Source organism: Rattus norvegicus, chromosome Y (assembly GCF_021556685.1).
Source record: "Rattus norvegicus strain SHRSP/BbbUtx chromosome Y, alternate assembly SHRSP_T2T, whole genome shotgun sequence".
Taxonomy (NCBI): domain Eukaryota; kingdom Metazoa; phylum Chordata; class Mammalia; order Rodentia; family Muridae; genus Rattus; species Rattus norvegicus.
The window spans coordinates 42636977-42659415 of record NC_141555.1 but is presented as its reverse complement, the minus strand read 5'-3'; positions in this window follow the sequence as shown (position 1 = coordinate 42659415).

Below are 22439 nucleotides of genomic sequence, written 5' to 3'. Positions count from 1 at the left end.
GAGTTTCTCATTAAATTGTTTCAACCAAGGCCATCCTTTGCTACATCTTGTTGGAATCATTGGTCAGTCCATGTATAGTCTTTCTGTTGTGGTTTAGTAATTGGAAGATCTTGTTGGTTGGCATTGTTATTATTATGGGTTTGCTAATCCCTTCAGCGCTTTCAATCCTTTTTCTAATTCCTCCAACAGGGTTCTGGTTCTTGGTTCAGTGGTTTGCTGATGGCATTTCCTTCTGTATTTGACATATTCTGGCTGTGTCTCTCAGGAGGGATCAATATCCAGTTATTCTCTGCCTGCACTTCTTAGCCTCATCCATCTTATCTAGTTTTGGTGTCTGTATACATATGGGCAACATGTGGTCTAAGCTCTGAATGGCCGGTCCTTCAGTCTCTGAACTAAACTTTGCTTCTTTACCCACATCTATGGGTATTTTTGTTGCTCTTTTAAAGAAGGAGCGAAGCATCTGCATTTTGGTCATCCTTCTTGTGTTTCATGTGATCTGTGCATTGCATTGCATGATGGATAATCTGAGCTTATCGTCTAAAATCCGTTTATCAATGAGTGCATATCAAGTGTGTTTTTCTGTGATTGAGGAACCTCACTCCTGATGATAATTTCTAGTTCATTCATCAGCCTATGTTTTTCGTAAAGTTATTGTTTTTGGTAGCTGAATAATATTCCATTGTGTAGATGTACCACATTTTCTGTATCCATTCCTCTGTTGAAGGGCATCTGGGTTCTTTCCCGATTCTGGCTATTATAAATAAGGCTGATGTGAACATAGTGGAACATGTGTCTTTGTTATATGTTTGGGGGATCTTTTGGGTATATGTGCAAGAGAGGTATAGCTGGATCCTCAGGCAGTTCAATGTCCAATATTCTGAAGAAACTCCAGACTAATTTCCAGAATGGTTGTACCAGTCTGCAATCACACCAACAATGGAGGAGTGTTCCTCTTTCTCTGCATCCTCGCCAGCTGCTGCTGTCACTGAGTTTTTGATCTTAGCCATTCTCACTGCTCTTAGGTGAAATCTCAGGGTTGTTTTGATTTGCATTTCCCTTATGACTAAAGATGTTGAACATTTCTTTATGTTTTTCTCAGTCATTCGGCATTCCTCAGCTGGGAATTCTTTGTTTAGCTCTGAACCCCATTTTTAATAGGGTTATTTGACTCCCTGCGGTTTAACTTCTTGAGTTCTTTGTATATTTTGGATATAAGGCCTCTATCTGTTGTAGGATTGGTAAAGATCTTTTGCCAATCTGTTGGTTGCCGTTTTGTCCTAACCACAGTGTCCTTTGCATTACAGAAGCTTTGCAGTTTTATGAGATCCCATTTGTTGATTCTTGATCTTAGAGAATAAGCCATTGGTTTTTTGTTCAGGAAATTTTTTCCAGTACCTATGTGTTCCAGATTCTTCCCTAGTTTTTCTTCTATTAATTTGAGTGTATCTGGTTTGATGTGGAGGTCCTTGATCCACTTGGACTTAAGCTTTGTACAGGGTGATAAGCATGGATCGATCTGCATTCTTCTACATGTTGACCTTCAGTTGAACCAGCACCATTTGCTGAAAATGATATCTTTTTTGGCTTATTTGATGGTTTTGGCTCCTTTATCAAAAGTCAAGTGCCCATAGGTGTGTGGGTTCATTTCTGGGTCTTCAATTCTGTTCCATTAGTATATCTGTCTGTCTCTGTACCAATACCATGCAGTTTTTTATCACTATTGCTCTGTAATACTGCTTGAGTTCAGGGATAGTGATTCCCCCTGAAGTCCTTTTATTGTTGAGGATAGTTTTAGCTATCCTGGATTTTTCGTTTTCCAGATGAATTTGAAAATTGTTCTGTCTAACTCTTTGAAGAAATGTATTGGTATTTTAATGGGGATTGCTTTGAAATTGTAGATCACTTTTGGTAAAATGACCATTTTTACTATATTAATCCTGCCAATCCATGAGTATGTGAGATCTTTCCATCTTCTGAGGTCTTCTTCAATTTCTTTCTTCAGAGCCTTGAAGTTCTTATTGTACAGATCTTTTACTTGCTTCGTTAAAGTCACACCAAGGTACTTTATATTACTTGGGTCTATTATGAAGGGTGTCGTTTCTCTAATTTCTTTATCGGCTTGTTTCTCTTTTGTGTAGAGGAAGGCTACTCATTTATTTGAGTTAATTTTATACCCAGCCACTTTGCTGAAGTTGTTTATCATCTTTAGTAGTTCTCTGGTGGAACTTTTAGGATCAATTAAATATACTATTATATCATCTGCAAAAAGTGATACTTTGACTTCTTCTTTTCCGATCTGGATCCCCTTGACCTGCTTTTGTTGTCTGATTGCTCTGGGTAGAACTTCAAGAACTATATTGAATAAGTAGGGAGAGAGTGGGCAGCCTTGTCTAGTCCCTGATTTTAGTGGGATTGCTTCATGTATCTCTTCATTTAGTTTAATATTAGCAACTGGTTTGCTGTATATGGCTTTTACTATGTTTAGGTATGGGCCTTGAATTCCTGTTCTTTCCAGGACTTTTATCAATAAGGGTATTTGAATTTTGTCAAATGCTTTCTCAGCATCTAACGAAATGATCATGTTGTTTTGATCTTTCAGTTTGTTTATATAATGGATCACTTTGATGGTTTTCCGTATATTAAACCATCCCTGCATGCCTGGGATGAAGCCTACTTGATCATGGTGGATGATTGATTTCATGTGCTCTTGGATTCAGTTTGCCAGAATTTATTGAGAATTTTTGCATCGATATTCATAAAAGAAATTGTTCTGAAGTTCTCTTTCTTTGTTGGGTCTTTGTTTTAGGTATAAGAGTAATTGTGGCTTCATAGAAGGAATTCAGTATTGCTCTATCCATTTCAATTTTGTGGAAGAGTTTGGATAATATTGGTATGAGTTCTTCTATGAAGGTCTGATAGAATTCTGCACTAAACCTGTATGGAGCTGTGTTCTTTTTCGTTGGCAGACATTTTATAGTAGAATCTGATGTTTTTTTTTTTTTTGTTTTTTTTTTTTAATTTCTTCAGATTCTGTTGATATGTCTCCTTTACATTTCTGATTTTGTTTACTTGGATACAGTCTGTGTGACCTCTATTCTGGCTAAGGGTTTATCTATCTTGTTGTTTTTCTCAATGAAACAGCTCCTGCTTTTGTTGATTCTTTGTATAGACCTTTTCATTTCTACTTGGTTGATTTCATCCCTGAGTTTGATTATTTCCTGCCTTCTACCCCTCTTGAGTTTACTTATTTCTTTTGGTACTAGAGTTTTTACATGTGATCTCAAGCTGCTTACATATTCTCTCTGCTGTTTCTTTTCGCAAGCACACAGAGCTTAAAGTTATCCTCATTGCTTCTCTTTCATTGTGTCACATATGTTGGGGATGTTGTATCTTCATTTTCTTTAAGTTCTAAGAAGTCTTTAATTTCTTTCTTATTTCTTTCTTGGCCAAGTTGTCATGGAGTAGAGCATTTTTAAACATCCATGTATATGTGGTCTTTCTGAGATTATTTTTATTGTTGAAGACCCATCCAATACGTTGTGATCTGATAGAATGCATGGGATTATTTCTATCTTTCTGTATCTATTAAAGCCTGTCGAGTGACCGATTATATGGTCAGTTTTGAAGAAGGTTCCATGAGGTTCTGAGAAGAAGTTATATCCTTTTGTTTTAGAATGGAACTTTCTATAAATATCTATTAAATCCATTTGGCTCACGACTTCTATTACATTCTCTACATCTCCGTTTAATTTCTGTTTCCGTGATCTCTCCACTGATGAGAGTGGGGGTTGAAATCTCCTACTATTATCATGTTGGGTGCAATGTGTGCTTTGAGATTTAGTATGGTTTCTTTTATGAATTTAGGTTTCCATGCATTTGGAGCATAGATACCTATGATTGAGAGTTCAGCTTTGTGGATTTTTCCTTTGATGAATATGAAGTGTCCTTCCTTATCTTTTTTAATGACTTTTGGTTGAAAGTCAATTTTATTTGATATAAGAATGGCAACTTCTAATTGTTACTTCATGCAATTTGCTTGGAAATTTGTTTTCCATACATGGACTCTGAGGAAGCATCCATCTTTGTCTTTGATGTATGTTCCTGCATGTAGTAAAATACTGGACCCTCTTTATGTATTCATTCTGTTAGTCTGTGTCTTTTCACTTGGGTTTGAGTCCATAAATGTTGAGAGATATTAAGGAATAATGTTGGTCACTTCCTGTAATTTCTGCTGATAGAGATAGATATATGTTTATCTTTCTTTTTTTTTTCATTGCAGGGAAAATATATTCTTGCTTTCAGTATGGTATATTTTCTCCCCTTGTGTTGGAATTTTCCATCTATTATCTTTTGTAGGTGTAGATACAAAAATACAAAAATAGATCTTTTGTAGGTGTAGAGTTGCTGAAAGATATTGCACAAATTGGTTTTGTCATGGAATATCTTGGTTTCTCCGTTAATTGAATGTTTTGCTGGATACAATACCCTGGGCTGGCATTTGTGTTCTCTTAGGGTCTGTTTGACATCTGTCCAGGATCGTGTGCCTTTCACAGTCTTTGGTGAGATGTCTCGTGTAATTCTTATAGTCTGCCTACATATGTCACTTGACATTTTTACCTTACTGCTTTTAATATTCTTTCTTTTGTGCATTTGTTGTTTTAACTATCTTGTGATGGGCAGAATGTCTGTTCTGGCCCAATTAATTTGGTGTTCTGTAGGCTTCTTGTTTGTTTATGGGCATCTCTTTCTTTAGGTTAGGGTAGTTTTCTTTATAATTTTGTTGAAGATATTTACTGGCCCGTTATGTTGGGAGAGTCATCTCTTTCTTCTATACCTATTATCTTTAGGTTTGGTCATTTCATTGTGTCTTGAATTTCCTCTATGTTTTAGGTCAGGAGCATTTAGTTTTACATTATATTCATTAGTGCTATATTTTCTATGGTATCTTATGCCACTGGGATTCTCTCTTCTGTCTCTTGTATGCTCTTGGTGATGCTTGTTTCTGCATTTCCTTGTCTCTTCACTGGGTTTTCTTTCTCCATAGTTATTTATGTTTTGGTTCTATTTTTGTTTCTATTTCTTTATTGTTATTATTTTTTTTTAATTGTTCACCTCTTTGATCATGTTTTCCTGTAATTCTTTCATGGATTTTTGTGTATCCTCTCTAAGGACTTCTACTTGTTTAATTGTGTTTTCATACATTTTTCAAAGTAGGTCTTCATGTTTTCTTAAAATCCTCCATCATTATCAATAAATGTTATTTTAAATCTAAATCTTGCTTTTCTGGTGTGTTTAAATATCCAGTATTTTCTTTAACTGGGCTCTGTCGATGCCAAGTAGTATTAGTTTCTGTTGCTTAGGTTTCTACACTTGCCTCTAGTCATTGGGTTGTGTCTGCTGCTTGCTTGACATGCTGCTTCTGAGAGTGACTTGGACCCTGCTTTGGCCTCTGTATCAACACCTTTGTAGAACTGTTTTCCTGTTTACTTTTAGTCTTTCCTGAGAACAGGTGGTCTGATTTCATGTGTGTAGGCACTCCTGGAGATTATTTTCCACACCTAGGTGCAGGCAGGAACCAAAGTGTCTTCCTCCTGATTGCTCCTCTATGTCCTTGCACACCATGCACTGTCTGATTACCTCTTGGGTCTGTACTGTGGGAAGGTATGTACTCTCCTTGGTCTTCTTAGGAATATCCACACTCCTGAGGTCCAGCTCTCTCCCCCATGGGATTTGGGTACAGGGAACTGTTTGGTAATTCACTGAAGTCTTGGGTACAGGCCAGAACCGTTGGTATCGATGGATGACTGTTCCTATATCCCAGTGTCTAGAGGCACTGTTCAATTTCTCCTAGCACCAGGAAAGTGGGCTGAAGTGTGCCGATCTGTCGATCTATCCTGCGGCCTCAGGACTTCTCGTAAATCATTTTTATGGGACAAATATAAATATAAATATAACATTCCTTTTCTTGAGTTGATTTTCTGGAAATTTAACTGGGAGAGAAAAGGCCTCACTCTCAAACTAGAGAGCTACCTATACAAATACAGACCTACTAATGAACAGGAAGTTGCTTTCAAAATATTTCAAATTTAAAAAAGTAATCATTTTCTGTGTTGGCTGTCCAGCTTACACGTTCAAAAACACATTGTTATCACATTTTTTCAAAACTAACTGTATTTAATTTCATACAAGAGTAAGAATAAGTCACTACTATTGAGGTGGTTGCTGTACCATTACAGCTCATAATTTGTGTTTTTAAACTTTTTATATTGGAAACATTGTTAAAGCATCTACACTGTATTGATTTTTCTCATCTGATCACATATTGGATTACCCATTTCAACATTATCTGCAATAGGTATAAATGATTGGAATAGTCTCTATCCCCCTGAAGAGAAAATGATGTACAGGATTACTCAGTTACAGTAATATGTTTATAGCAGCAGGAAACCTTTCAAACATCTTGTATTTTTCCAAGGGAAATTTGGCTATACAGACTGTGACAAACAAATAAAGCATCATCAAGAATGTTTGTGCATCTTGAGTCTCTGCTGATCTTCAATTCCCTGAGAGAAGGACAACATAGAACTTTTCTCTATCCAGACTACTGACAGAAGCCTAGCTGTTCTACTATGTTGTGCTACTGCTGCTGTTTCCTGTTTGTTATGACAACTCTACAGAACTGAACTACTAGTGTATTCATGAAATGTTTGCTAATGGAACTACCTGCCCATTCCAACTTGAGAACAGAAATTCTGCTTCCCAGACAACACAGATGGGAGTTGCTCCAATGAACCTTTCTAAACAGGGCCACCAACCCCAACCCCAATGCTCGCCATACTTTCTGTTACCTCTGGTGCCTGGAGGGCTACAGGGAGGTTAATGCTTTTAAGAGTCATCAGCAAATATTGATATTTGGAATAAACAAAATTTTAGTTTGAAGAGTCATCAGCTGTGGACTCTCCTAGGTGAGTAATATCACTCAGGCATTTGACGTATGCTGCATGGCAAGACCCTGAAGATGCCAAGTTAACAGCAAAATATATGTATTTTCTGTTCCTGAATATATCAGTGTATATAAAGCTTTGATCAAAAATAGTAAGAAGCAGGAGGTTTGCGATCTGGGTGGAGAGACAAGGAAGATGGTTACTATGTGTAAAATGCATAGCATCTCAGCTCCATGAATTCAAAGAAATCTGGGTCAGAGAGGGAGTTACCGGCACACAACAGTGATGCTGAGCACTATACCAAAAATAGTACAGTGCTAAGTTTTGTGCAGCATATATTATGATACCAAACCAAACAAAAGAAAACAAGAAACAAATAAGAACCATGAGTGTGTATAAAGATCTGCTGGAAGAACTTTGTCTGAGTCTCTCAATATTCAACACTAAATAAATAATCTAAAATAAATGATGACCCACTCACTCATGGAGTTGGCCACCAAGTAATATTGGCAATTGTGAAACAGCATTGAATCCCATGGCAAGTGTTCATTAAACAATACGTTGTAAATATTTACATGCTTTTTTTTTCCAGTGGGAACCAAGCACTGGTTACATGTGTTCATGCATTTGTGTGAATATTCACCTTCCTGAGGTCCGGGATCACTGACCATTGTTTTCCTGCTGCAAGGACAGCACTGACGTCAGTGAATCATATTAAGCTGTTGTCCAGTGAATGAAGAAGGAAGTGAGGGACTAAATATCAATCAAAGAGTACACTTGGAGGCATCCGTGGCTTCAGCCTCATGTATAGAACAGGATGGCATTGTCTGGCATCAATAGGCTGAAATTCGTTGGTCTTCTGAAGTCAGGTTTCCCTAGTGTAGGGAATGCCATAGAGTTGAGGTGTAAGTGGGCAGGCAGGGTTGGTAGCAAACTCACAGAAGCATGGGAAGGGTGGATGGAAGAGACCAGGAAAGGGTATAACATTTGAAATGTAAATACATAAAATATCCAATTAAAAAAGGAGGAAATGAGTGAGAAAGGAACAGGAGGCTTACCTGAAAGAAATCAGAGAGCTTCTAGATGCTGGTTTAAGTTAAAAGATTCAAGAATCTTTGTTATATATGAAAGACAAGGGTGAGCAGACTATAGCCTTTCATGTTTTTTTAAAGTAATTGAAATAATAGTTCTATTTTCTTATATGAACACACAGAATCATTGGAAAGAAAAATAGACAGCTGGTTTTTTTTGGTTTTATTGGTTAAAGAATCATTGGCATATCTTCCAACATAGCTTAACACACTCTCCGAAAGATTTTTGGGATAAGACCACAATGGAGAATATTGGGTCAGCGTTGGGACACAGGTATCTTCCATGTATTCTCAGTCACATACAAACATCCTTTTAAACTGTGAAAACATAAAATTATTAATTGATTGAATGAAATCCTAAGAATATAATTCCTTACATGAAGCAATACTGTCTGTGTGTATGACTTTCACACTTAGAATAATATCAGGAGATGAATTCACTTAAAAAGTTGTTAAAAGTGCTGTGGTATAGTGTAAAAATACAGCATCTACAGTCTTACTGTCTGGGATGGAATCGTGGCTCTCCACTATCTAATCACAAAGCAAATAAGAATGTAAAGAGACAAGTGCGTCTGAGAAAACACTCACTATAAAATATAAAATGCCCTTATACATTCAAAAGAATAATATAAATATTTTAGATCTTCTAAAAGGACATAAGGATGAACATTTTAGAATGGATTCATATTGCCATACAATATATTTTATTTAAAATTTAAAGCTCACACTTGTGAAATTTGTTTAGTCAGAACTGTTTTCCAGCTAGTATGCATTAATCTTGTACCTGACTTAACACTTTAATTCTAGTTGACTCATTTATTGCAACCTTTTCAATTGCCAAATTTTTGTCTGCATTGTGATACCAACAACCATTTGTGTGCAGGTGTATTTGTCAAATATATAGAGCCAGAATAACTCTGATGTGCCATGGTGAATGGAGTTGCGACAATAGCTAATGTTTACACGATATATTTTTATATTAAGTATAGGAATAAAGGAAACACTGTAGTACACATATGTTTGCAAAATATATTTCTAAATATTTTGGGATAAAAATGCAAAAGCATGTTATTTCACAAAATGTAAATACCTGATTGCTAAAATGCCAGAAAGTATTGGATATTTATTCTGAATTGCAAGGGAATGCAAAATCAAAATTAAGAAAAGTAATTTGATGGGATGGCTATGGTATATGCAATATTTCTACTTCACAGAATTATACCCTTACATTAATACTCCTTGATACTTTAAAAAGCAAAGTGATCTAACTGCATTTTATTTCTGGTAAGACAGCTGATAAAGAACCCAAAAGCTGTCCTTTAAATCTATTAAACTTGTTTTTCATTAGCTAAATACCTCCTTTCATAAGAGTAGAAGGGCATTTTTATGAAGTACTTTTGCTAATTTGAGGCATATAAAAATGAATTTTGCTTTCTTTTTTCAAAAGATAATACCAACGTACATGAAGAAAGTCCATCAGTAGTTAAAAAGATAATTGCTGCAGTTCTTCAATAATCATTTCATTTGTTAAGTGGAACTTTATCCAGTTGTTTCAGAAGTAATCTTAATATTTCATTTCCATCAGTTAATGTGGAAGAATCCATGATATAATCAAATGAAATTCACTGCTATGGTAAAATCTCATTAAAGTAAAACAATATCTGCCAGCTACAGGAATTTTCCAAGCAATTCCAATTGACATTCTTTCACAATTTATGTTTAGATAACAAAATACTCCCATACAAACCGTAATATTTTTGGAGTTAAGTTCACATTAAATTCAAATTTTTCACTAGATATAGAGTCTTTTTAATTAACCTATCCTTTATTTGTAAAGAAAAAATAACAGAATATGGATTGTGATGTGTAGCAGATCACAATCAGAAGCATCACCCACTTTGTGATAATCTAATATATATGACTTTAATTTCTTCCAAAAATGTTTAAACAAGATTCTCTCCTTTTAATATTACCAGTCTCTTGATTTCTTTCTGGATATCACAGATCCTGTAACAGTTGGGTTAAGAAGAATTCACTATGTAATGATAATAAACTTAGTCTTAGAAATTCCCTGATGTTTGCTACCTCTGAATAAGGAAGTTTGAATCAGATAAAGTAAATTGACTCCACAGAGATGTCATCCTTTTCTAATTAGCATTTGCACACTTTTGTCCATAATACCGTGTCTTAGACAGAGTTTCTATTGCTGTGCTCAAATACCATGACCAAGGGGGGAAAAGAAAGTTGGAGAAGAAAGTGTTTATTTAAGTTTAAATTTTCTCTTTTTTTAATTTTATTTAATATAATTCTACAATCCAGATTTCATCCATCTCCCAGCCTATACTCTTACAGTTCTACATCCCATACCCACTCCCCATGTGTCCATCTGAATGAAACTGTATCCCACTCCAGCCCCAGTCTACCAGACCTCTCCACTCCCTGGGGACTCAAGTCTCTTGAGGGTTAAGTTTATCTTCTCTAGTCGTGTCCAGACTCTGCACAACAGTCTTAGGGCTTCATATTAGCTGGTGCATGATGCCGCATTGGTGGCTCAGTGTCTGAAAAATCACTGAGGTCCAGGTTAGTTAACACTGCTGGTCCTCCTTCAGGGTTGCTCCACTCCTCAGCTTCCTCCAGCTTTTTCATAGTTCAACCACAGGTTTAGCAGCTTCTGTTCATGTGCTGAGTATAAATGTCTGCATCTGACTCCTTGATCTTGTTGTTGGGTCTTTTTGAAGGCAGTCATGACAGGTCCGTTTTGTGAACATGACAAAGGATGAGTAATATTGTCAGGCTTTTGGGGCCTCTACTTAGTCTGGTTCTCAGATATGGTGTGTCACTGAAACTCCTTTTCCTCAGGCTCTTCTCTGAGGTTTTTTCTCTGAAGTTCTTTCAGAGAAAACAAATATCGGTCAGAGTTTGGATTTGTGGATTGCAAACTTATCCCTCAATTAATGCTCTCTCTTCCTACTGAGGTAGACCCCACAAGTTCCCTCTCCTCCTGGGCATTTCACTGATTCCTGATAGTCTCTTACCTGTCAGGTATCTGAAATATTCTAGAGCCGCACTCCACGCAATTCCAACATGTTAGCTCCTGAGGTTGCCTGTTTCCATTTATTCTGCTGGTACTCAGAGCTTCAGTCCCATTACCCATACCTGACCATGTTCCCTTCTTCCCTTCACTATCTCCTTTCTCATTCAGGTCCCTCACTCTCCCCTCCTGTGCTTCCTTTTTTCTCCCTCAACAGTGGGATTGAGGCATCCTCACTTTGGCTGTTCAGCTGGTTAAGCTTTTATTTTTCCTTTCTTCAGAATTGGATATTTTTTGCTTACATTTCCAATATCATTCACTTTCCCAGTTTTCCAGTCATAAGACTCTTATCCCTTCCCCCCCAGCTCTAAATGATGTTCCCCCTCGTCATCCACCCCCTTTCTGCCAACACTGTCATTCCCCTACATTGTGGTTCTACCTATAGTAGGCCCAAGACCTCCACCTCCCATTGAAGCCCAACAAGGCCATCCTCTGCTATATATCCAGTTGGAGCCATGTGTTGGTCCATGTGTACCTTTGAATGGTGGTTTACCCCCTGGGAGCTCTCATTTCTTGGTGTTGTTCTTATGAGGTTTCAAGCTCCTTCCTCTCCTTCAATCCTTTCTCTTATTCCTCCAACTGGGACTCTGTTCTCAGTTCGGTGGTTGGAAGCCCGCATTCACCTCTCTATTTGACAGGCTCTGGCTGTGCCTCTCAGAAGACTCCTGTCAGCATGCACTTCTGAGCTTCATCGATCTTACCTTGTTTTGGTGGAGATATATACATATACATATACATATACATATACATATACATATACATATACATATACATATACATATACATATACATATACATATACATATACATATACATATACATATACATATACATATACATATACATATACATATACATATACATATACATATACATATACATATACATATGCATATACATATACATATACATATACATATACATATACATATACATATACATATACATATACATATACATATACACATACACATACACATACACATACACATACACATACACATACACATACACATACACATACACATACACATATACATATACATATACATACATATTGGATCCACAGATGGGTCAGGCTCTGAATGGTCATTCATTCACTTTCGGTTCCAAACTTTGTCCCATATACCCTCCTATATATATTTCCCACTTTTGATAAGGACTGATTCATATGCATATTGATTATCCTTCTTCTTTAGCTTCAAATGGTCTGTGAATTGTATCTTGGATAATTGGAGCTTTTGGGATAATATCCACTATCAGTGAGTGCATTCCATGTGTATTTTTGTGATTGGGTAACCTCATTCTGGATGATATTTTCTACTTCCATCCATTTGCCTATAAGGAAAACTATAGCAACCAACTAGAGCTCCCACAGTCTAAACCACCATCCAAAGGGTTCACATGGATACACCAATGACTCCAACTTCATAGGAAGCAGAGAATGGCATTGTTGGTCAACAATGGGAGGAGAAGCCCTAAGTCCTGCCAAGGCTTGATCAACTATGGTACGGATATGTCAGGGCAGGTAGGCAGGAAGGGTGGGTAGATGATAGGGGCATCACACTCATAGAAACAAGTGGAGGGGAATGGAATAGGGTGTTCATGGATGGGAAAAATGGGAATAGGCAATCATTTGAAAGATAAACACATATGCTGTAAAATGAATTTGATAGGTTCTGGGAGAAGGAAAGACAATTTTCTTGTTAGTTAAAAATTACTTTACTTGTTATCATATGTATATCTGTATCATATATTTGTGAATATGTGCTGTGTGTAGGTGACAATGGACCCAGAGGCACTGGAACCCCTGGAACTGGATTTAGAGGCAGTAATGTGTCCATGACATGGGTACTGGGAATCCATCTTGGGTCACCTGGAAGAGTAAAGTATGCTCTTAAACACCAAGTATTTCCAACACACAAAGATTATTAGTTGTTTTCATCAGTGTGACTATCTCTTAGGGTAATCACAATCTAGGCCAAATCCAATTCTAAACAGTTGCTGAGAAATACAAATTGAACAAGATGTTTGTTTTTTTAAATAAATAAAAAAAAAAACTCAAAAGTAGAAAACATTAGTTACATAACTTAAAAATGAATACTCAATTGAGGAATGTTGAATGGCCTAGAAGCACCAAAATAAGCGTTCAACAACTATAGTCATCAGGGAAATTAATATCAAATTGGTCTTGAGATTCCACCTTACAAAATCAGAATGGCTAAGAAAATAACTTCAAGTGACAGCAGATGCTGGTGAGGATATGGAGAAAGAGAAACTACCCTCAATTGTTGGTGGAATTGGAAGCTGGTACCACTCCTCTGAAAATCACTCTTGTGCTTCCTCAGAAATTTTGGAATAATTCTATCTGAGGACACAACTATAACAGATCTGGACATATATCTAAAAGATGCTCAAAAATACAAGTAGGACAAATGCTCCACTATGCTTATAGCAGCCTTATTTATAAGAGCCAGGAGCTGGAGAGATCCCAAATGTCTCTCAACAAAGGATTGTATACAGAAAATATGATACATTTACACACTGGTCTACTACTTAGCTATTTCAAAAATAACTTCGTGAAAGGATTAGGCAAATGGATGGAACTAGAAAATATCTTCCTGTGTGACGTAACCCAAATACAACAGGACACACGTGGTACACACTCACTTATAGGTAGATATTGGTCCAAAAGCTCGTAATACCTTAGAAAAAATTAACAGACCATATGAAGCTCAGAAGAAGGACAAACAAAGTGTAGATGCTTCATTCCTTCTGAGAAGGGTTGGCAAACTATTTACAGGATGAAATATGGACAAAAAGTATGGAGCTTGGACTACAGAAAAGGTCATACAGAGACTGCCCCTCCTGGGGATTCAACCCATAAGCAGTTACCAAACCCAGGCACTATTGTTGAAGCCAAGAGATGCATGCTGACAGGAGCCTGATATGGGATTCTCCTGAGAGGCTTTACCAGGAGTTTACTGATACAGATGAGGTTATTCACATATAACCAACAGATTGAACACAGGGACCCCAATCGAGGAGTTAGAGAAAAGAGAGAAGGAGCTTAAGAGTTTTGTCGTCCTATAGGAAGAAGAACAATATCGACCAAACAGACCACCTCCCCCATCGAGAACTCCCAGAGATTAAAACACCAACCAATGTGTACACATGGCTCCACCTGCATACCTAGCTGAGGATGGTCTTCTCAGGCATCAATTGAGGAAGACTCCCTTTAACTAGTGAAGGCTTGCTTCCCCAGTGTAGGGAAATATCAGGGCGTTGAAGTGGGTGTGGGTGTGTGGAAGGGGGAGCAGCTTCATTGAAGTTGGGGGATGGGGTAAGGAAAATTGAAGAGGGGTGACCCAGGAAAATGGATAATATTTGAAACATAAATACATAATGTATCCAATTAAAAAAACTTTAAAAAATTGAAAAAAAAACTTTCAACTTAACACATTTTTTTTTCTTTTTTAAACGTTTTTGGTTATGTTCTTCTTTACACTTCAAATATTATTCCCATTTCGGGTTTCCCACCAATAAACCCCCAATCCCATCCCCCTTATACCTTCTTTTATGAGGGTATTCCGTGCAACATCTACCCCTTCTGCCTCTCCACCTTGGCATTCCCCTATGCTGGTGGGCTCTAGCCTTTTCAGGACCAAGGGCTTCTTTCTCTCTGGTGCACAAAAAGGCCATTCTCTGCATACCTATATGCAGTTTGAGCCATGGGTCTGTCCATGTGTAATTTATGGGTATTGATTAATGTTTTTATTATTTATTTACTTTTACACTCCAGATTTTATTCCCTCCCTGTTTACTCCCTGACATTTCCACATCCCATAATTCCTCTCAACCTAATGGTTAGCTGCTTCTTTTCTAACTGAAACCAGAAACAGGAGTCCTCTCCTGTATGTGTGCTGGAGGCCTTATCTCAGCTGTTAAATGTGGCCTGGTTGGTGTGCCTGTGTCTGAGAGATGTAAAGGGTCTAGCTGCTCCTCTTGGAGGGATGCCCTCCTCCTCACATGCCTCCATCTTTTCCCTCATTCAAAAAGAAGACTCAGCAGCTTCTGTTCATTGGTTGGGTACACTATGTGCATCTGATTCTTACAGCTGCTTGTTGGATTTTTTTGTGAAGGAGCACTCATAATAGTTCCTTTAATTGAATGCCCAATAGCATCAGTACTGGTGTTTAGTGTTGGTGCTTCCATTTGAGCTGGATCCCATTTTGGCTTTCTGTTCCACAGGCCTTCTTCATTTCTATCCCTGCATATCTTTCAGACATGAATAATCATGAGTCACAGCTTTGTCTGTAGGATAACTACCCAATCCCTCACTTGATGACCTGTCTTTCTGCTGAAGGTAGGTTCAATAAGTTCCCTCTCACCACTGTAGGGCATTTCATCTATCCACCTATCCTGGAGTCCTTAGGGTATCTCACTTCCCAGTTATCCAGTACACTCTATAGAATCCTCCTAGCTCCTTCCTCATTGGGTCGCCTGTTTCCCGTCTTTCTGCTGGCCTCTGGTTTCAATTCTGTTTTCCCACATAATATAAAATCATGTCCCCTCCCCCAAACCTTTATCCTTTATCCCTCCTCAGTCCCACCCTCCATCTCCACTTCTGGTTTCTTTCTACTCCCTCCAAATTGGATCGAAATGTTACCACTTGCACCCTATTCCTTGATGAACTTTTTGAGTTCTGTAGCCTGTGTCTTGAATATTCTTTACTATTATTGTCTAATTTCCACATATTATTGAGAATATCCAATGATTGTTCTTTTGGGTCTGATTTACCTCACACAAAGTAATATTTTTTTTAACAAAAAATGGATAATTCCATCCATTTCCCTACAAAGCTAAGGAAGACACTTTAAAAAAATATAAGGGACTTTTCTTACTTACATTTCAAATTTAATTCCACTTCCCGGATTCATGTCCAAAATCCACCATCCACTCACCTCCCACCCCCCTTATGGTTATAGCCCCACATATTCTTCTTACCACCACCCATATTACCCTGCACTGGGTTCAAAACTTGGCATGACCAAAGGCTTCCCCTTCCACTAGTGCCCCAAAAAGGCTATTCTTTGCAACATATACAGTTGGAGCCCAGGGTCAGACAATGAATATTCTTTCAGTAATGGGTTAGTCTCTAGAATCTCTTTGGTTGTCATTTATGTTCTTATGGAAGTGCAAGCTACTTCACCTCTTTCCATGCTTCCTCTAATTCTCCCAGTAGGTCCATTTCTAATTTCAGTTGTTTGATGCTAGCATTAACCTCTTTATTGGACATGCTCTGGATATTTCTCTCAGGAGAGATCTATATCTGGTCCCTTTCACTATCCGTTTTTACCTTAACCAATCCTATCTAGTTTTGTTGATATGCATAAATATAGATTAGATATAGATATAGATAAACATACATATGGATATGGATATGGATATGGATATGGATATGGATATGGATATAAATATATACATACATATACATATACATATATACATATACACATACACATATACACATACATATACATATACACATACATATACATATACATATACATATACATATACATATACATATACATATACATATACATATACATATACATATACATATACATATACATATACATATACATATACATATACATATACATATACATATACATATACATATACATATACATATACATATACATATACATATACATATACATATACATATACATATACATATACATATACATATACATATACATATACATATACATATACATATACATATACATATACATATACATATACATATACATATACATATACATATACATATACATATACATATACATATACATATACATATACATATACATATACATATACACATACATACATACATACATACATACATACACACACATTATATATATATATATGTGTATATATATATATATATATATATATATATATATATATATATATATATATATATATATATATATATCCGTGTGTGCCAGGCTCTGAGTGGCATTTCCTTGAGTTGCTGCTCTAACATTGTTTCCATAATCACTCCTATTTATATTTTTTTCCCTTTTTAAGAAGGAGTGGGTGCATCTGCAGTTTGGTGATTCTTCTTCTTGAGCTTTCTGAGGTCTGTAGATTGCATCTTGAGTAATCAAGCTCTTTGGCTAATATATATTTATCAATGAGTACATACCAATTGTGTTTTTCTGTGATTGAGTCTCCTCACTCAGGATGATATTTCTAGTTCATTTCATTTGCCTGTGAATTTCATGAAGTCGTTTTTGATAGTTGAGTAGTATTCCATTCTGTAGATGTACCACATTTTTAATCCATTCCTCTCTTGAAGGGCATCTTGGTTCTTTCCAGAATCTAGCTATTAAAAATATGGCTGCTATCAACACAATGGATCATGTGTCTTTTTTATATGTTGGACCATCTTTGGTTATATGCCCAGGAGTGGTATAGCTGTATCCTTAGGTAGTGTAATTTCCAATTTTCTGAGGAACATGCAGACTGATTTCCAGAGTGGTGGTACCAAGTTTCATTCCCACCAAAAACGGAGGAGTGTTCCTCTTTCTCCACATCCTCACCAGAACCTGTTGTCATCTGAGCCCATGCTTACTGGTTTGAGGTGTAATCTCAGTGTAATTTTGATTTGCATTTCCCTGATGACTAAGGATGTCGAACATTATTTTGGGTGCTTTTTGACCCTTTGATAATACTTAGCTGAGAATGTTTACCTTTGTACCCTATTTTTAATAGGTTTATTTGACTCTTTTGTGTCTACCTTCTTGAGTTCTTTGTATATTTTGGATATTTACCATCTCTCAGATGTAGGATTGGTAAAGACCTTCCCAATCTGTTGGTTGCTGTTTGGTTCTAATGACAGTGTCTTTTGCCAGGAATGCATTTTCTTAAGTAGTGGTGGATGTTGGGAGGGATTATGGGTGGTATCATCCTTGGCCTCATGGTCCTGGGTCCATGGGTCAGAAAGGAGGCTGACAAAGCCATGTGACTCACACTAGTAAGCAGCATCCTATCTATTCTCCCTGCACCAGTTTTTGACTGTAGGTTCCTGCCTTGCTTAAACTTCCGTCCTGCTTAAACTCCTGTCCTGACTCCCTTTGGTGATAAGCAATGATGTGGAAGCATAAATCAGATATAACATTTCCTCTACATAAAAGAGATTTTTTTGTATAGAAGTTTTCATGTAGAATGTGTTAAAGTTGCTTTTAGAGTTCAAAGCAGCACAATTTTGAGTATAGAACAAAGATTTTTTTTTAATTTTCATTTTTTTTTACACTCAAGTGTTTGCACCCCTCCTTGGCAGCCATCCCACAGGTCCTCATTTCACTCCTCTCCATCTCCAGATTTTTCTAAGCTCAGGAAATAAGAACAATGGCAGCCCCTTTCCTACCAATAAGCATGCCTTTCTTGCAAAAGCTGGACTGGTAATCAGTTGAAGATTACTTCCTTGTACATGTTTTCCCATCAGCTTAATGATATGATTTGTTAAAAAAAATAGTGAATAGATATGCACTGTGAGAATTCAATGAAGAAGTGGCTAATTGTTTTATATAAACATTTGTTTTATAATTCTTTTAAGATTTTCATAAGATTGTTTTTTGAGACAATCAATAAAGTAATTGATTCTTTCTTTGTAACTGCATATTGCATACTGCCAGTAAGAGAAACTGGCTTGCAAAATTACCTTGGTTGCTTATACCTTGTTAATCTGTAACAAGTTTCTTAGTTAGAAATGTGTGTGGGTTCTTCACAATAATTCATCATATTAAATCCAAAATTTATAAGCAGTTGATCATGGTGAGATATTGGGGAGATGCTTTTTCTTACATGTATTCATAATTACGCTAGAAGAAAATAGAATATAATTACATTTTCATTTTTATATTACTTCCTTTTGCAGGAATATGTAAGAAATGCTTGAAAATAATAAAGTTTAGAGTTATGCCATTCAACAAATAATAGCATGTATGCAAAGTGGTTGAAGTTTTACTTTATCCATCAAATGTGTAGATGTGTATGCATTTATTAAAAATTGTTACATCTCTTAAAGGTTGTTTCTTCCACCAAATCTGTAAATGAATCTGTACCTGCTTTACATGCTACCAACCCAAAATCTCCTCCTTGAATGACTGAACACATTGTCCTAGCTAATCTTAGACAAACAGGCATACATGCAAATGATTATTGATGTGGTTTGAACATATATGCGATCTCAAACCCCATACCTACTCCAATAAGGCTACACCTCCTTATAGTGGCTAAGGTCCTATGGGGACCAATCACATTCAAACCACAACAAATACCTAGCTACATGCATACATATATTCATAGATGACAACTGAAGAAAGAGAGGAATAAACAGAGAGAGTGATATATAGATGATAGGTATTTGGAAACACGACTACGTAAGTTCATTCATACATACTTACAACATACATACATACAGATATACATACATACATACATACATACATACATGTATACACAGATGATCGATAGACACATAGAAGTGATCATAATCTAAAAATTATTCCCTTTAATGATACTCTACAAATTATACCCTTTACTTCACATACATACACACACACACGCACACACAAACATACACACACAAACATACACACACACATTCACACACACACGCACAAACACACACACACTCATACATACATACACACACACGATGAACAGAGTTTATTATCCCCAATTACAACATAAAGTTGGGACATTCAAATTTCAAAGTCTTCTACAAAAACCTTCAGAAAATACAGTATGTTTATGGATATAGATTTGATAAGTAAACTAATGTTTCCTTTGTTTCTGGCTGTTTCTAAGGATTGTACCCTAAAAACTCTTTCCCATACTTGTTCATTGTTTCAGTTATTGCTGTGTACTAAATGATACTTATAATCCAATGGACAGCATTGCTACAGAATCTGTTTTTGGTGCTGGAGATATTCAATCATATACTCTCAGCTGCAAACCACATCTTTTAAAGACACAACAGTAAGAAATGGTCTTGCAAATGACTTCAAATGAAGTTGTCACCCAGTAAAAAACAACAAATAACGGGAAGTAGATTTGTATATACAATATATACTCAAATGAATATTGGTTAATATGATTACATTTGTAAAAGACATTTAAATAGTGCTATGTCTTTGGAACACTAGGGAAAAGATATGTATACATTGTAATTTCCAAATAGAATAAAAAATGTGGAAAATGTCAGCAGCAAGTTGTTGGTTTTTTATGCCAGTAGATGCCTACCACAACCGCGAAATTACGAGACGTCCTTGTCTAAACTGACACGAAAAAATCACCAAGAACACAACAACAATCAAAGAAACCATGTCATCTGTGGAGTCCTCAGGAACAGGTGCAGCAACCTGGACATGGTTCCAAGATGTGGGTTAGTATGTAGTACTTTGTCAGCCTGGTAGGTTTGTATTCAACCATCCATGTATGGTCACGATGTTTGGGACCTTTCCAATAATGATGAATACCCTGAAGATGATGAGTGCTATTCAAGTATCTTGTTTCCCTGAAGACTACAAACCTGAGAGAAGGAATGTTATGTTGATGAACAGGAGAATGGCCAAAGCCTCTTTGTGAACGTTGTGTAAATGGGATGCCTATTTGAGCAGAGTGGCATATCTGTGTGGACAGAAGGGAAAACTGGAGTCTGTTGAATAAAGATGCGAGTATAGAGTTCCCATCTAATGAGAAAGTAATGTCTGAAGTGCACTTGGCCAGAGATGTAGTTTTAAGATTCCATTAGAGTATGTGGTCACTGTTGATGTCTTCATATACAGACTGAAAATGTCACAAACACTAGTCAGAGACTGACTACTGGAGAGAGACGAAAGGGCAAGGAGCATTGGGAAGAAATGAGGCCTGAAGAGCCAGTAAAAGTATACAAGAATCTGAGTGTCACAGGGGATGTATGTGAGGGTCTCTAGGGTTGACATTGGAAATCTAAAGACCTTTATAGAGGGAACCAGCATATTATGTTGGGTAGAGTTTAAATTTGCATACTCTTTCCTTGATGACAGATCAAAGACCCAGCCTACTTCATGCAGTGGAGCACATTCCAATGACTGCCTTTACAGTCACTAAATCATCATCAGAGACTAGAGCATCTTCCCACTCCAGTGAATGTGCTACACAGTCAGGTTTCAGTCTGAGCGTTCATAAAAATTCTGGGTGACAGTCACATGTTGGTTCACCTCCTCAACCATATTTTCCCCTGCTAAGTCTAGGTATGAATGGTGAAAAACTTATCATTTTGTTTTCTTCCTTGAGACAGTGAGTTTCTGTTCTGGGTTGTACTTGCTTTTCTTGCGTTATCTAGAGGCTCCTTCTGGAGGATCGAAATATTATAGGTTCTAAAATTTAGAGGAATGTGTGTGTGTCTGTGTGTGTGTAAAACTTACTGTATCAGAGGAGTACAATATGACTTCCTCCTTCGTCAGAAAGGCATATTTGAAGTCTGCTTAGGAAAAATGAAATCTGAGGGACATTGAAAATATTCAGAGGTAAAAAGAGAAATTCCTTTAGTCACAACAGAAGGACTGAAGGCCCAATTAAATGGACTAAGTAAGAGCACCCCCACAAGATAATATGTAGAAGGTCTGAAAGTGTTTTGGATTGTGGAGGTCAGTAGAGTTTTATTAGAATAGGCAGGGTTGGGATCCTTTGTTTAGAAGACAAATATTTGGGGTGCAATTAGAGATAGGAAACAGTTTAAAAGCCATATCTGTCAAAAAGGACACTCAAGGTACATAGGAGCAGCCAGTAGCAGGAACTGGCTGCTTTCTTTGCGTTCCTAGAACTGAAAAAAACCAGTACCACAGCACCCTGCAACAAAATCCTATGGAGAAGCAAGCTGGATCTTCAGAAATGCAGAAACTCCTTAGAATCCAAAGGAGACAAATATTTTCTGCCTACCTTCTTGAACAAATAGGAAATCACCAAGTGTCATCTGTGCACCTTGGGTACAGGGACCTAGGAGAAGTCAGATGAAGGACATTATTCTTTTCTGGTTGTGCTGAGAGCTGAAAATCAGCTGGTAATTGTGCATAAACAATTGAAAGCAGAGGTAAGACCAACTTTTCTGCTCCAAGTTACCTGCCGTTTGGAATTAAAGGCACAATGAGAAGATCGAATGTAAGAATAGTAGGTATAAAAGAGAGTGAAGACTCCCAACTTAAAGAGCCAGTAAATATCTTCAAAAAATTATTGAAG